We start from the raw sequence: 14,192 nt of genomic DNA on the forward strand, positions 1-14,192 counted from the left end.
CTGTGACTCTGTGTGTGTGTGTGTGTGTGTGAGACGTGTAAGCACACCATTGTGCCACAGTACATTGTGTCAGGTCAGAGACAACTTCAGGAGTTGGTTCTTTCCTTCCAGCAGGGGTTTCAGGAATAGAACTGTGGCCATCAGGTTCACATTTCAAGCACTTTCACCAACTGAACCATCTCTCTAGCCAGTCTTGATTCATTAGGCAAAACCCATGCTATTCTAAAGAAATAGACTGGCAAGTTTTGAACAGAGCAGTGCCTTATCAAAGCTCATTCCACCCCCTAGTGGAGAACTTGTAAAGCACAACCACGGAGGAAAATCCAGACAAACTGGCAGGTGTGTAGCTTGGGGTGGCGGCTGTCGTTGGGGTGGTGGCTGTCGTTGGGGTGGTAGCTGTCTCGGTGGTGGCTGTTGGGGTGATGGCTGTCGGGTGGTGAGAATGGACTGGGCTGACGGGGTCCCTGATGGCAGAAGTTAGCAGAAGATACTGACTATGGAATAGGAGAGGGAAGAAACAACAATAATGGTGTCAGTATTCTGGCCTGAGCAAAATAATAATGATGCCATTTGCTAATAGGGTAGAGAGCAGGCAACTGCTGAGCAACAGAGAGTTTGTTTGTTTTGTTTGTTTTCTCTGTGTAGCTTTGGAGCCTACCCTGGCACTCTCTCTCTGTAGCCCAGGCTGGCCTCGAACTCACAGAGATCCGCCTGCCTCTGCCTCCTGAGTGTTGGGATTAAAGGCGTGCACCACCACTGTCCAGCTTTAACACACTAAATTTAAGGCACCCATTCACTACCTAAGTGGGGACGGTAAACTAAAAAGTTGGATATACAGTGCTGTTGTAGCTCAAGGAAGTAGTGGCAGGAGATGCAAATTTGAGAGTGGTCAGGAAATAGTCAGTAATGGAAACCCTAGGCTGCTTGAGAGAGAGGAAGATTTTAAGTTCTAGGCCAAGTTAAGACACATTCTTACATCAAAGAGCAGGCAAGATGTGTCTAGTAATGAATGGAATTGAGAGGGACTGCCAAGGGACAGACAGAGGGAAGGCCGGAGGCCCTTCCAGAGTCACAGCAGGGAAAGGAGACACAGAGGGCCCAAGTGAGTAAGAGCACAATAATACACAAAGGAAAGTAATGTCACTGAAGATAAGGAAAAAATGTATTTTAGGAAGGGGGTAGGAGCAAAACTCCAACTAAATTTTTTAAAAGAAAAGAAAAACTAATGCACAGAATTAGAAAATAAACTGAAACAAATCAGTAATCAGTATCGGTTTGGTGACAACATCCAGATAACAGGTTATTATTCTACCAGACCTTGAAGTAAAATATTGTCACTTCACATCTCTGTGTGATACTTTCTTGGATCAAAAAACAAGCAGGGGGACAGACTTCAGATTACCTCCTTCCTTCAGTAGCCTCATTGCTAGCGGTAGTATTGCAGTTATTTTTGAAACATAGGTATTTTGCTATCCTGCTACAAGGAAACTATGTTAAAGACAGCAAGCCAGACATCCAGCATAAAAAGATCATCCAACAGCAGCGACAACAATTAAGATCCCATATTGGGCCGGGCGTTGGTGGCGCACGCCTTTAATCCCAGCACTCGGGAGGCAGAGGTAGGAGGATCTTTGTGAGTTCGAGGCCAGCCTGGTCTACAGAGCGAGTTCCAGGACAGCCTCCAAAGCCACAGAGAAACCCTGTCTCGAAAAACCAAAAAAAAAAAAAAAAAGATCCCATATTGGCATCTGTGTGAGGGGTTTCACACCTATAATCCCAGCAAAGGAGTCTGAAACAGGAAGATGTGACTATATAGCAGGACTCTGCATCCAAACCGGAAGTGAGAGACAGAAAGTGAGAGAACAAAAATATAAAATTATTCCATTGTAAATATATACTGTAGGTAGAATCCTAATACAATTTTTTTTCATTTTAAAAATTACATACTTTTTGTCTCTCTGTGCCGACAATGGACTTTCTGGGAGAAATACGGCAATCGCCTACCCTGCAAAGTGACACAGTACAAGGATCCTCTGTGGGGCCGGGGAAGGCAGCATCGTGGTAGGAGTCTTGAGTGTATGGAGCCTAGACCCAGGCTAAAAGAACCTCTGGAGGACGTATGAGAAAAGGTCAATGGTCCAGTTCTCAGCCAATGCTGTTATGAAAACAATCATGAGATTATACTGGGGGAAAGTTGCGTATTTTCCAGCTCTATTGCCCCACCCCCTGACAGAAGGTCAGCAACCAATGGTGATCTTGAAGCAGAGCCCTATGTGTACTGTGATCCCAAAACACCATTTCTTTTTCTTTTTTCTTTTTTCTTTTTTTTCTTTTTTTCTTTTTTTGGCTTTTCGAGACAGGGTTTCTCTGTATTGTTTTGGAGGCTGTCCTGGAACTCACTCTGTAGACCAGGCTGGCCTCGAACTCACAGAGATCCACCTGCCTCTGCCTCCCGAGTGCTGGGATTAAAGGCGTGCGCCACCAACGCCCGGCCCGAAACACCATTTCTTAGGACCAAGGATGTCCAAGAAACAATGACTTCAAGAAACATACCATTTGCTCTTGGAGCATCCTAATTCTGCCAGAAGACAAAGAAGTCATCAAAATTCAATGCTGACTAATTAAAGTCATAAGGAAGAATCACCACACACCTATCAGACCAGGCATTATCAGGGCCAAGGAGATGACTCATCAGGGAAAGGTTCTCCCACCAGAGTAAATTCAGTCTCCTGGAGGCGGCATGGAGGGAGGAAAGACCAACTCACTCCCAAAAGTTGTCTTTGAAGTCTATAAGACTACCGTGGTAGCCAGGTGGCGGTGGCTCACACCTTTCATTCCAGAACTCAGGAGGCAGAAGCAGGTGGATCTCTGTGAGTTCAAGGACAGCCTGGTCTACAGAGTGAGTTCCAGGACATCTAGGGCCACACAGAGAAACCATGGCATATGCATGCACATGAATGCACGTGCAGATACCCCCCCCAAAAAAAAGTAGGAAGGAAGGGGAAGGGAGAAAAGGGAGGGAAGGAAGGGAGGAAGGAAAAAAAGAGGAATGGATGTTATTATTTTTAAAAATGTCGCTAAGGGTAGCATGTACACTATGAGAAGAATGCAAATTAGCATAACCACTGTCGGAATCAGTATACACTTTCCCAGAACACTAATAAACAGAAACTACCATGCAGTTCTATACTAACCCGTGGATAGAGCGAGGATGTGGCTGTGGCAGGCAGTCTGTATGTCTTCCCCTCCACCAGGCTCCTACTTCCTGTTTTTACGGGCTTGTGTAATCATTCTCTTGCAGGCCAACAGCACGGTGACAGTAAGATGTCACTTTCCGGGTTAGACTATAAATGACTGACTTTGGCCCAGGTGGTGGTGGCGCACACCTTTAATCCCAGCACTCTAGAAGCAGAGGCAGGCAGATCTCTGAATTCTAGGCCAGATTGGTCTACAGAGTGAGTTCCAGGACAGCCAGGGCTACACAGAGAAAGTTTGTCTCTAAATAAATAAGTGACAGACTTTAGCAGACTTCTCAGTTTGATGAAGCAAGCTGCCATGTTAAGTGGCCTGCTATTAAGCAGCCTAGGACAGCCTCTGGCCAGCGGCCAGTGAGAGATCAAAGTCCTCCCAGTCCGATAGTCCAAGAGGCCAGAGAGCACAGCCTGAGCTAGGTGCTGCCAGCCATGGCAAGCACCATTTTGTTTAGATGGTAAAAGGATGCTCAGTTAACTGGTGCCAGAACACTTGATCAGACTGAAACTGTGGGAGAACAAATAAGTTTAGAGTGTTCAATTCTTTGGTGGTCGCTGTTACAAATGATAGATAACTAATACAGTGACTATTGTCAACGTGTATGGGATCCAACAATTGTTAGATTAAGGGAGGGTGGTTTTGTTGTTGTTGTTGTTGTTGTTGTTGTTTTGGATTTTTTTCTAGACAGGATTTCTCAGGTATCAAGACAGAGCCCTGGCTGTCCTGGAACTTGGAACTCACTCTGTAGACCAGACTGATCTCCAACTTATGTGCCCCCCTCTGCCTCCCAAGTGCTGGAATTGAAGGTGTGCATCGCCACCGGCCGGCTTTGGTTGCTATTTTTAAGGGAAGAATACTGTAAGGTCTGGGGGCTTGGGTTTTGTGGTTCGTTTTGGTTTGCTCTAGCTTTTTTGAATGAGGTAGCCCAGGCTGGTGCTGATTCCCAGTCCTCCTGCACAGAAGCTGGGATGGAATGGGAGATTACACTGGTCAGAGAGCCAGGGCACTGCTTATAAGGTCACATGAGGTCAGAAGACAAAAACTGACGATAAATGTTTCAGATAGGGGTAATAACATGGTGCAAGTTGGGACCACAGTGGATCCCATGGCGGGGGACAGGGACGCCATGAGGCAGAACTTACATGGGAAAGAGGTTTTATTGGGAAGGGAAGAGAGTGGGGGGAAGGGAGAAAAAAGGGGGAGAGAGAAAGAGACAGAGATCTGTCTGCCTCAGACAAATGGTAGAGCGAGCAGAAGCAGGTGGAGCTTGTCTCTTAAAGGGACCTTTGCACCTGCATACAGAGCCAGGGGCTGCCTGCCATGCGTGCAGGGATGGGCACTCTGCCAGGTCCCCCAAGGCAGGGCCGGGTGTGCCTGGATTGCAGCAGCGGGGATGTCTCTAACAGCAAATGACAGAAAAAGCAAAGCTAGTTTGTTTCTAACCAAAACTTCTGGAAAGGAGAAAGGATAACTTTATTTTTCTTTAGTAGTTAAGATTTGTGTGTGTGTGTGTGTGTGTGTGTGTGTGTGCACATGTGTGTGTGTGTACATGTGTGTGTCAGAAAAGGGTATCACATCCCCTGGAGCTAGAATCTTAGTTACTTTTATAATGCTATGATAAAACACCATGATCAAGGCAATTATAAAAGAAAAGCATTTAATTAGGCATTTGGCTCCTAAGGGTTAGCGTCCATGACGACAGAGTGAAGGCATGGTAGCAGGAACAGCTGGGAGTTAGGTCTCACAGAGCAAACAGAAAGCAGAGAGAGCACACTAGGCATGGGGGAAGGCTTTTAAAACTTCAAGCCCCTCCAAGTAACATGCCTCCTTCAACAGGGCTACATCTACAAATCCTTCCCAAACAGCCACCAGCTAATTCAAATACGCATGAGCCTGGGGGTGGTGGAGGGGCATTCTCAGTCAAACCTCTACAGTTGGGGCTGCACACAGGCAGTTACGAGCTGGCTACTGTAAATGCTGGGAGACAAACTCAGGTCCTTTGCAGAAGCACCGCTTGCTTCTAACCACTGAGCTTCGTTCCCGATCCTACCCTACCTACTCTAAACACAGCTCTGCTCACACATGGGCTTTGTGGAAAATGCTTGGGACTAAAAAGACCAAGGCAAAAAGATAGGTCAGTTAGTATTAGGTAATCAGCAATGCTCCCAAGGCTCCTAGCAGAAAGCAAGTACAAATCAATATCAAGGTATTAACTCAATTCAGGCCAGGCAGGATTTCCACCACAAAAGCCACACTGGTCGTGAGATAACAATTCAACATTGCTTAACAAAAACAGTGTCTCGTGGATGACTAGAAACTACCAAATTAGACCACAAAGAACTTTACGTCACATAATAGGATTTTATCAGCCACACCCGGAGCCACAAACTTGTAATCTCAGCTACTCTGGAGATTTGAGTAGGACAGCTTTAAATTGTAAATTAAGACTTTCCTGGGTGCCAGGCATTGGTGGCACACGCCTTTAATCCCAGCACGAGGGAGGCAGAGGCAGGTGGATCTCTGTGAGTTCGAGGCCAGCCTGGTCCAGGACAGCCTCCAAAACAATACAGAGAAACCCTGTCTCGAAAAAACAAAAAACAAACAAAACAAAAAAAAGACTTTCCTGAGCAATGTAGTGAGACACTCTTTCAAGCTGTAAGAAAAATATTGAGATTGGTGTATTGGTTACTTTCCCATTGCTGTGATAAACACCACAGTCAGGGCAACTTACAGGGGAAAGGTTCACTTTGGGTTTACAGCTCCAGAGGGAGAAGAGTCCATCACCATCAGACCAGGGAAGCTTGGCAGCAAGCACCAGGCACTGGGGCAGGGGCTGGGGCTGAGAGCTCACATCTCTGACGACAAACAGCTTTGTGCCCACATTCTGAACCCCAAGATCATCAATAGACCCATTACGATGCAAAAGCTAAGAGTTTTTTATTAACTGTCTTTAACTCATCAAGGCAGGTGGAGTGAGAAGGACCCAGGGGAACCTTGAGGCCGTGTGTGTGTGTGTGTGTGTGTGTGTGTGTGTGTGTGTGTGTTATTGGGGTGTGTAAGAGGAGTATCTAGGGGTATGTAACAGTCTCAGGATTGGTGCGCTTCCAGGCCTGGGCGACCTATCCTGGGTTGATTGGTCAATTGGTTGCTATGGCCTATAGGCCCTCCCAGGGTAGTTGCTATACTCTGCCTGTCAGTTATGCCACTTTTACCGAGAGCTAACTTCTGATTGGTTCTTTGCCACGTGGAGGGTATCAGACTCCTAATACTCAGCCAAGGTCAGGAAGCTCAGCACATTTTGCTGAGTTGGTGCCTCTGTCTTGCTGGGTCCTTTCTGCATCCTGCCATGCAGCCCAAAGCAGGGGGCTGGGTGAGGGTCTGATGCCTTCAACAGGAAGCAGAGAGGGCAAATCAAGAGGGTGGGAGTCTCAGAGTAGAGTTCTACCTCCAGCAAGACCACACCTCCCACGCTTCTTCAAACAGAGCCAACTGGAGACTAAGAATTCAGATGTTAGAGAATGGGGGCATTTATCATTTAAACCGCTGTGAAAGCCAAAGTTACATTTTAACTTTTAATTACTGTGCCTAAGAGATCCACGAAACAAAAATGCCTCTAACCCCTTGCCCAAGGAGAGATGCTTCCTTAAATGTTGGAGGCTGTTGCTCATGGGAGATAAGAAGTCACATATTCACTCCCCTAAGCAAGTTTGGTTGACCCGACTACACGTAATGTGCTTGATCACCAGCAGGCAGGAAGGATGTCAGGATATATGCTGGACCCTGATTGGACCTGATGGGAAATACGGTGGGGCCTTATGGAGTTGCCTTTCTAAGTCTGAGGAAAATGTGACTTATTGCCATTTCCTGGGCTCTGATTGGACCTGATAGGAAATACGGCGGGGCCTTATGGAGTTGCCTTTCTAAGTCTGAGGAAAATGTGACTTATTGCCATTTCCTGGGCTCTGATTGGACCTGATAGGAAATACGGCGGGGCCTTATGGAGTTGCCTTTCTAAGTCTGAGGGAAATGTGACTTATTGCCATTTCCTGGGCTCTGATTGCACCTGGCCAGAGTCCCTCAGTCTGGCCAACATTTCCTTAAAGCTTGCTTCAAATTTGGCTTTAAACTGTGGTAGTGGTCTTGTTCTTGGTGGGTGGGATTAACAGTACCACAGTTGGGACTAGATCTCAGTGGTAGAAGCAGAGAGAAGGGAGGAAAGAAGGGAGGTAAAGAGGAAGGAAAGGGTTTTATCGGAGAGCATTTGCTTTTATTGTTTAAAAAGAGAGGGCTTGTTTGTTTGGTGGTAGAGATGAAACCCAGGGCCATGTGCATGATAACACATACATCACCCAAGTTCTCACATTTTAAAAATAAAAATTAATCCAGGCGGTGGTGACGAGAGCCTTTAATCCTAGCACTCAAGAGGCAGAAGCTAATGGATCTCTGAATTCAAGGTCAGCCTGGTCTACCGAGGAGTTCCAGGTCCGAAAACAAAAACAAAAAAATGTGTTTGGAAAGAAGATCCCTATTCTCAGCCAAGATGACAAAACAGGAACTGCATTTACCTGCTGTGTTGGCTGAGTAAACAAGTCCCAAATCATGTAGTCTGTGGGCGTTACCACACAGGGCAAAAGAGACTGCAGATTAGGGATCTCACGATGGGAAGGCTGCCCCCATACCTGAGGGCACTGAGTGTCACTCACAGTGAGGGCGCCTGACAGGGCTGCTCTGCTGGTTCAGGAATGGAAAGGGGAGCTGCAAGCCAGGAAACTCGAGGAATAAAGTCCCAGGAGCTGGACAAGGCAGGGAATGCATTTTTCCACCAGGGGCCTCTGGAGGAAGGAGATCCTGCCAACACCTTGATCTAAGCCAGGATAACTGATTTAAGATTTCTGACCTCCAGAACCACATGGGAATAAATGTTTTCTCCCATCAAATCTGTGATCATTTTTATGACAATCATAGAAGACTAACATACTACTCCCCCTTAAAACAAAACCAACACACACACACACACACACACACACACACACACACACACACACACAGAGCGCATTGCTCTCAGCTTATACTATTGGTTTCAGAGCCTTACCACAGGAAACTTGAATCCAGATCGGGTTAGATGTTCTCCTCAAGTTTAAGATGAAAAGTTGAGAATTCAGAAAGTCTGGTAGAGACGGTACTACCATGAAACATGAGATGTACAAAATGGTCCCCTCAGACCTGAGCTAATGTGTGCTGCTCGGTGTTTGGTTAGAATCTCAGCGGCCACTCCTTGGTGGTTGCATTCCCTCCTTTTGCCCAGCATGTTAAATTCTAAGAGGCTGCACTTAAGTGACGAGATTTGATGCAGATAACATCAGAATGTGTAGCGCCCTCATTCTTTAGTTCCACACAAGGCAAGGAAAGTATCACAAGGTCAAACTCCCCGAAAAAATATTAAGATGATTGTGCCTGACTGTAATTTGAACAGTAAGGAAAGACAGGATTGCCATGAGTTCAAGGCTAGCTAAGGCTACACAGTCAAATCCTATTTCAAAATACAAATTAAAAGAACAGGTTTTTTTTTGTTTTTCATTTTAATCTTTTTAATGTTTTTTTTTTAAATAAAATACAGGAACAGCCCAAGGAGGTAAAGTTCAACTACAGTGTACCATCCAGAGAAGAAGGGAAAACGCACACACTGAGACTACCTTCTTCAGAAACACCTTTCGCACCCCTGAGTTCTCCAACATGGAGCTTAGAGGAAAATAATCAGTTCATCTCAGGACAATGGCCCTTGAAAAAACCTGATTTTTGTTTCTCCTTATCCTCCTCCTCCTTCTCTCATTTTCCAAGTATTAGCTTTGAGAGGTAAGCAGCTAGACCTGGGAGCAATTAGCATAGCCAGGTGTCTGCACAGGACACGTCTGTCTGCCAGGAGCTGTTGAAGACACAGCAACAGAACTCTTCACACACTGCTGTTGGAAATGTGGAATGGTACGGCTGGAAAAGCACAGTGCACTCTTTCGAAGCCATAATGTGAACTTACACATTCAAGGATGCTACTACCGAACATTCTTCAAGAAAAACAATAAAGGTATATAAACACAGAGACCTACACACCATAATGTGAACTTATACAATTCAATGATACTACTACTGAACATTCTTCAAGAAAACCAATAAATGTATATAAACACAGAGACCTACACACCATAATGTGAACTTATACAATTCAAGGATGCTACTACCAAACATTCTTCAAGAAAAACAATAAACGTATATAAACACAGAGACCACACCACATTTGGATTAGCCTTGCTGATAAGCCTCAGAAACTAGAACCAGCCCACAAACCTACTGAAGGGACACTAGCCCACTCGAGCATGTGGCTCTGGCAGGCCCTGCCCTTCTCCCCAATTCCCTCTGCCTTGCAAACAACAACAACAACAAAAGTTACATTACATTCCTAAAGCTAGCCACCAAGGTCTATTCCCTTCTTTGGCCACTTCTTCCTCCTAAGGCTGACCACCAACGTTCACCAATCAGAAGCCTCCTTTGGTTCACCTAAGTAGCAGGCCCAATTAAAATTAAACAGCTCAACCTAACACGGAGTTTCCCATGTTTACCTTTACAAACCGCCATTTGCCTATGTACCATGTCTATCTCCTCTCTAGCCTACCCAGAAAGTCTTCTGTCCCTGCCCACTTTCCCTTGTACCTTCTCCCTCATCCCCTATCCCAGCCCATCCTAACACAGACCTCCCCCTTTTCCCTTAAGAATGACACCTGCAAGGTCATTGGCTGCTGTCTTCTGCCTGAGTCAGAAAGCAGCCACTTTGCACTCAGGAGGCAGAGGCAGGAGGATCTCTGTAAGTTTGAGGCCGGGCTGGACCGACAGCCTCCAAAAAATACAGAGAAACCCTGTCTCGTAAAACAAAAAAAAAAAAAAAAAAAAAAAAAAAGAAAGCAGCCACTTTAACTTTTCTTCCCTCCTTAATAAAGGGTCTCCGTGAAAACAGGTGCTTGGGTGTGGTTTGTGCCTAATCTGGCGTCTGCAAGGGAACCCCCACTATGTGGAAATTCCCTTCACCTATTAAAACAAATAGTAAGTAAGTTTCATCTATACAATGAAATAATATTGAGCAATGAGAAGATCCTGATCCATGTTATAATATGGATACATCTTAAAAGCATTATTCAAACTGTGGAAAGTTAGACACAAAGAAACTAATAAGGGGTTTGAAAGATAACTCAGCTGGTCATGCTTGCAAAACAAACACAAGAACATGAATTTGAACGCCAGAACTCGTATTTTAAAAAATATATAGGTATGATGATGCACGCTTTGTGATTCCAGCCATGAGAAGGTTGAAGATAGGAGGACACATGGTGCTCACTAGCCAGCCAGCATCACCTACTTGGAGAGAGGTCCAGGCTAGTAAGAGACCCTGTGGTGGCAAGGGAATGAAGTAGTAACAGGCACACATACACACGGAAAAGCTGGGCTTAGGAGGACTAGGCTCGTTGATGGAAAAGCCACAGCACTCCAGAAGATCAGCATGCTTATTCCATACAGCTGAACAAGAGGGTGGGGTTATTGCAGACAGATGAACAAGGAGGTGGGGTTAGCCAATCTCAGTAGGAGTGTCTTAGGAAGAGTTTCTATTGCTGTGAAGAGACACCAAGGCAACGCTTAGGGAAAACATTTAATTGGGAAGGCTTACATTTTCAGAGGTTTAGTCCATTCTCATCATTGTGAGGCATGGTGGAGTGCAGGCAGACATGGTGCTGAAGAATTAGCCCAGTTTCCTAATCTTGATTTGCAGGCAACAGGAAGTGGTCTGTCTCACTGGGCATGAACTGAGCATATATGAGACCTCAAAGCCCATCTCCACAGTGTCACACTTCTTCTAACAAGACCACACCCACTCCAACAAGGCCACACCTTCTAATGGTGCCACTGCCTTTGGGACCATTTTCTTTCAAACCACCACAAGGAGTAAATCTCTGTAAAGAAACAGTCTTTTTAGGCTGTAAACACCCAGAGATAGAAGGACCAGGGGAAGGCTTTGCCATCCCCGAGCCTCACCCGAGAGGAAGGCTTTGCCATTTCCCCATGGGACTGAGGATTGGAGTCCTTGACACAGCTGTGCAAATGTCAATAGCACATAAGCACTTAGGACTCCATTCATTCCAGGCTTCTCCATCCCCGATATCCCGGAACTGCCGTGGCCTCCAGCAAGGCTTTGTGCTAGGAACTTGAGGCAGCAATCTAGTTCTTCTGTAAGAACTAAAACACAGCTCAGAGATGGTGGTGCAAGCCTTTAATCCCAATGAAGGCAGAGGCAGGAGGATCTCTGTGAGTTCGAGACCAGCCTGGTCTACAGAGCAAGTTCCAGGATAGGCAGGGATACACAAAGAGAACCCCTGTCTTGACAAAAGAAAGAAAGAAAGAAAGAAAGAAAGGAAGGAAGGAAGGAAGGAAGGAAGGAAGGAAGGAAGGAAGGAAGGAAGGAAGGAAGGGGAAGAAGAAAGTAGCACAAAACAAGCAAACTCCTTCTGAGTAATACAAGCATAACCCTCCTCACTCACTAACTCAGTATGGATTCGGCACTTCTCCCTTACTCATCTAGTCTCTGCTCATGATGCTACTGACTGCCTGGCTGGGGCCCTTTTGCTCTAGAGAAGTCATGGTGGGAAAGCAGCTCACTTAATGCCAGTCTCTAGCATTTGTATCCCTGAAGCAGGCAGCACTGTTCCAGGTAGCCAGTGTAACCTAGGTAATCATGCCTGCCTAGGCTTGTAGAACTCTTAGCTCTCCAAATGTCACCACTGTGTAAGCTTTAAACCAGTGGAAGTAGCCAGTATTATAACTCTTGGGTCTAGATGTCTGAGAGGGTTTGCCCCAGAGGCTTGACAGCCCTCTGGAACTCTCTCAGCAAGCAAAGCCTACAGGATTTCTTCTTTGGCTCTTCACAGCTCCCCATTGTTGTATATTTTGTTTGTGTTCTGACAGATAAAGCTTCCTGGAGATCAGAGGGTGGAGCTTGCCACTAGTTAGCCATAAAATCTGGGCAGTGGTGTCCCAGCATTTGTGGTTCACAACTTTAATCCCAGCACTGGGGAGGTAGAGACAGGAAGTGAAAAATTAGGGGTGGAGACAGGAAGTGATAAGGTTGGGGTGGAGACAGGATCTGGGGGGTTTTGGTTGCAGGAAGGAGATAGGTAGGAAGCAACCGGCAGCTGCTTCGGGTTCTCCGAACTTTCAGGTTTTCCCCCAACATTTGGCTCCCAATTTTTTTTTTTTTGTTGTTTTTTTGAGACAGGGTTTCTCTGTGGCTTTGGAGGCTGTCCTGGAACTCGCTTGGTAGAACAGGCTGGTCTCGAACTCACAGAGATCCGCCTGCCTCTGCCTCCCGAGTGCTGGGATTAAAGGCGTGTGCCACCAGCGCCCGGCAAGCTCCCGATTTTTAAAAATTAAGATTAATTAGAGTAATGCTCCATCCTATCTTACTTCTGTCTTACTTCTCCATGTTTTCTTGACTCCCCCCCCCCATTCCTGCCATCACCACTCTCTGGGGTTGTTCAGCTGCCCATTGTTGCGACAACCATCGGAATCACTGCTGCTACTGACCACAAGCCTTGAAGTTCCATCTCTCCGGCCGTCAATCTGCCACCCCTTTGCTTCTGCAGCTCAGAGTGCGCCAGCTGCCCCACTGTCGCTGCTGCTTGTTTCTGGTGCTCCCTGGATGTCGCCAGCTCAACTCGCAATGCCAGAAGCCCACAAGAAAAGACCTGCCCAGGGAAGTCTTTCAGATATATTAGTCACCTTTCTTATGACTGGGAAAAAACTGATGGCAAGGACGGGTTTCTTTTGGCTCACAGAGTACAGTCCATCACAGCAGGGGGCAGCTGGTCACATAGCATCTGCAATCAGGAAGTAGAGAGATAGGAATGCTGGTGTTTGGCTCATTTCTCCTCTTCATCCGGTCTAAGGCTGTCCAAGCCATGAATTGGTGCCACACATTCAGAGCTATTCTTACTCCCTCAAACTTTTCCGGAAGCACCCCCATAGACACAGAAGTATGTTTCTTTACTGATTTTAAAAGCCAGTCAAGCTGACAGTTGTGGCAGTAAGAATGAGATGACAAGACAAACCTCAGGCATTTTGAGTATCTGGTTCCCAGTTAGTGGCTGTTTGGGCAGAATGGGGGGGGGCCTTGCTGGAGGAAGAGTGTCACTGGAGGTGGGCCTTAAGATTTCTAAAGAGTTACACCATTTGGAATTATCCTTCTGTATTTCCTGTTTGTGGATCAGGACATGAGCTCTCCAGCACGGTGCCTGCCACGCTCTTTGTGTCTTAATAAGGGTTCCTAAAAACACCATGTCCAAAATGCAAGTTGAGGGGGGAAGGGTTTATTTGGCTTACACTTTCATATCGTTGTTCCTCATCAAAGGAAGTCAGGACAAAAATTATAACAGGGCAGTAACTCAGGAGCTGATACAGAGGTCATGGAGGGTGCTGCTTACTGGCTTGTTCCCCATAACTTACTCAGCCTTTCTTATAGAACCCAGGACCCCACCAGCCCAGGGATGGCACCATCCATGATGGGCTGGACCCTTCCCTATCAATCACTAAGAAAATGCCCTACAGCTGGATCTCATTGAGACGTTTCCTCGATTGAGGCTCCCTCCTCTCTGATGACTATGGCTTTTGTGTCAAGCTGACATAAGACTAGCCAGGACAGAGTAGAAATGGAAAACCGATAGAGAATATGGACATGGAAGATTGACTGACTGATGATGCTAAAGATTAAACACAGGGCCTGCACAACCCTGAGCTATACTGCCAGTCTAGAGATTCCAATTACATGCTAAAGTGTCAATAAAGTTATCCTTGGTTAGAAAAATTTTAGGTTTTCTTCTCATTTTGCATATGAATGTGTGTGTGTTTGT

This window comes from Mesocricetus auratus, unplaced genomic scaffold (assembly GCF_017639785.1).
Source record: "Mesocricetus auratus isolate SY011 unplaced genomic scaffold, BCM_Maur_2.0 Super-Scaffold_100676, whole genome shotgun sequence".
In the NCBI taxonomy this organism is placed as follows: domain Eukaryota; kingdom Metazoa; phylum Chordata; class Mammalia; order Rodentia; family Cricetidae; genus Mesocricetus; species Mesocricetus auratus.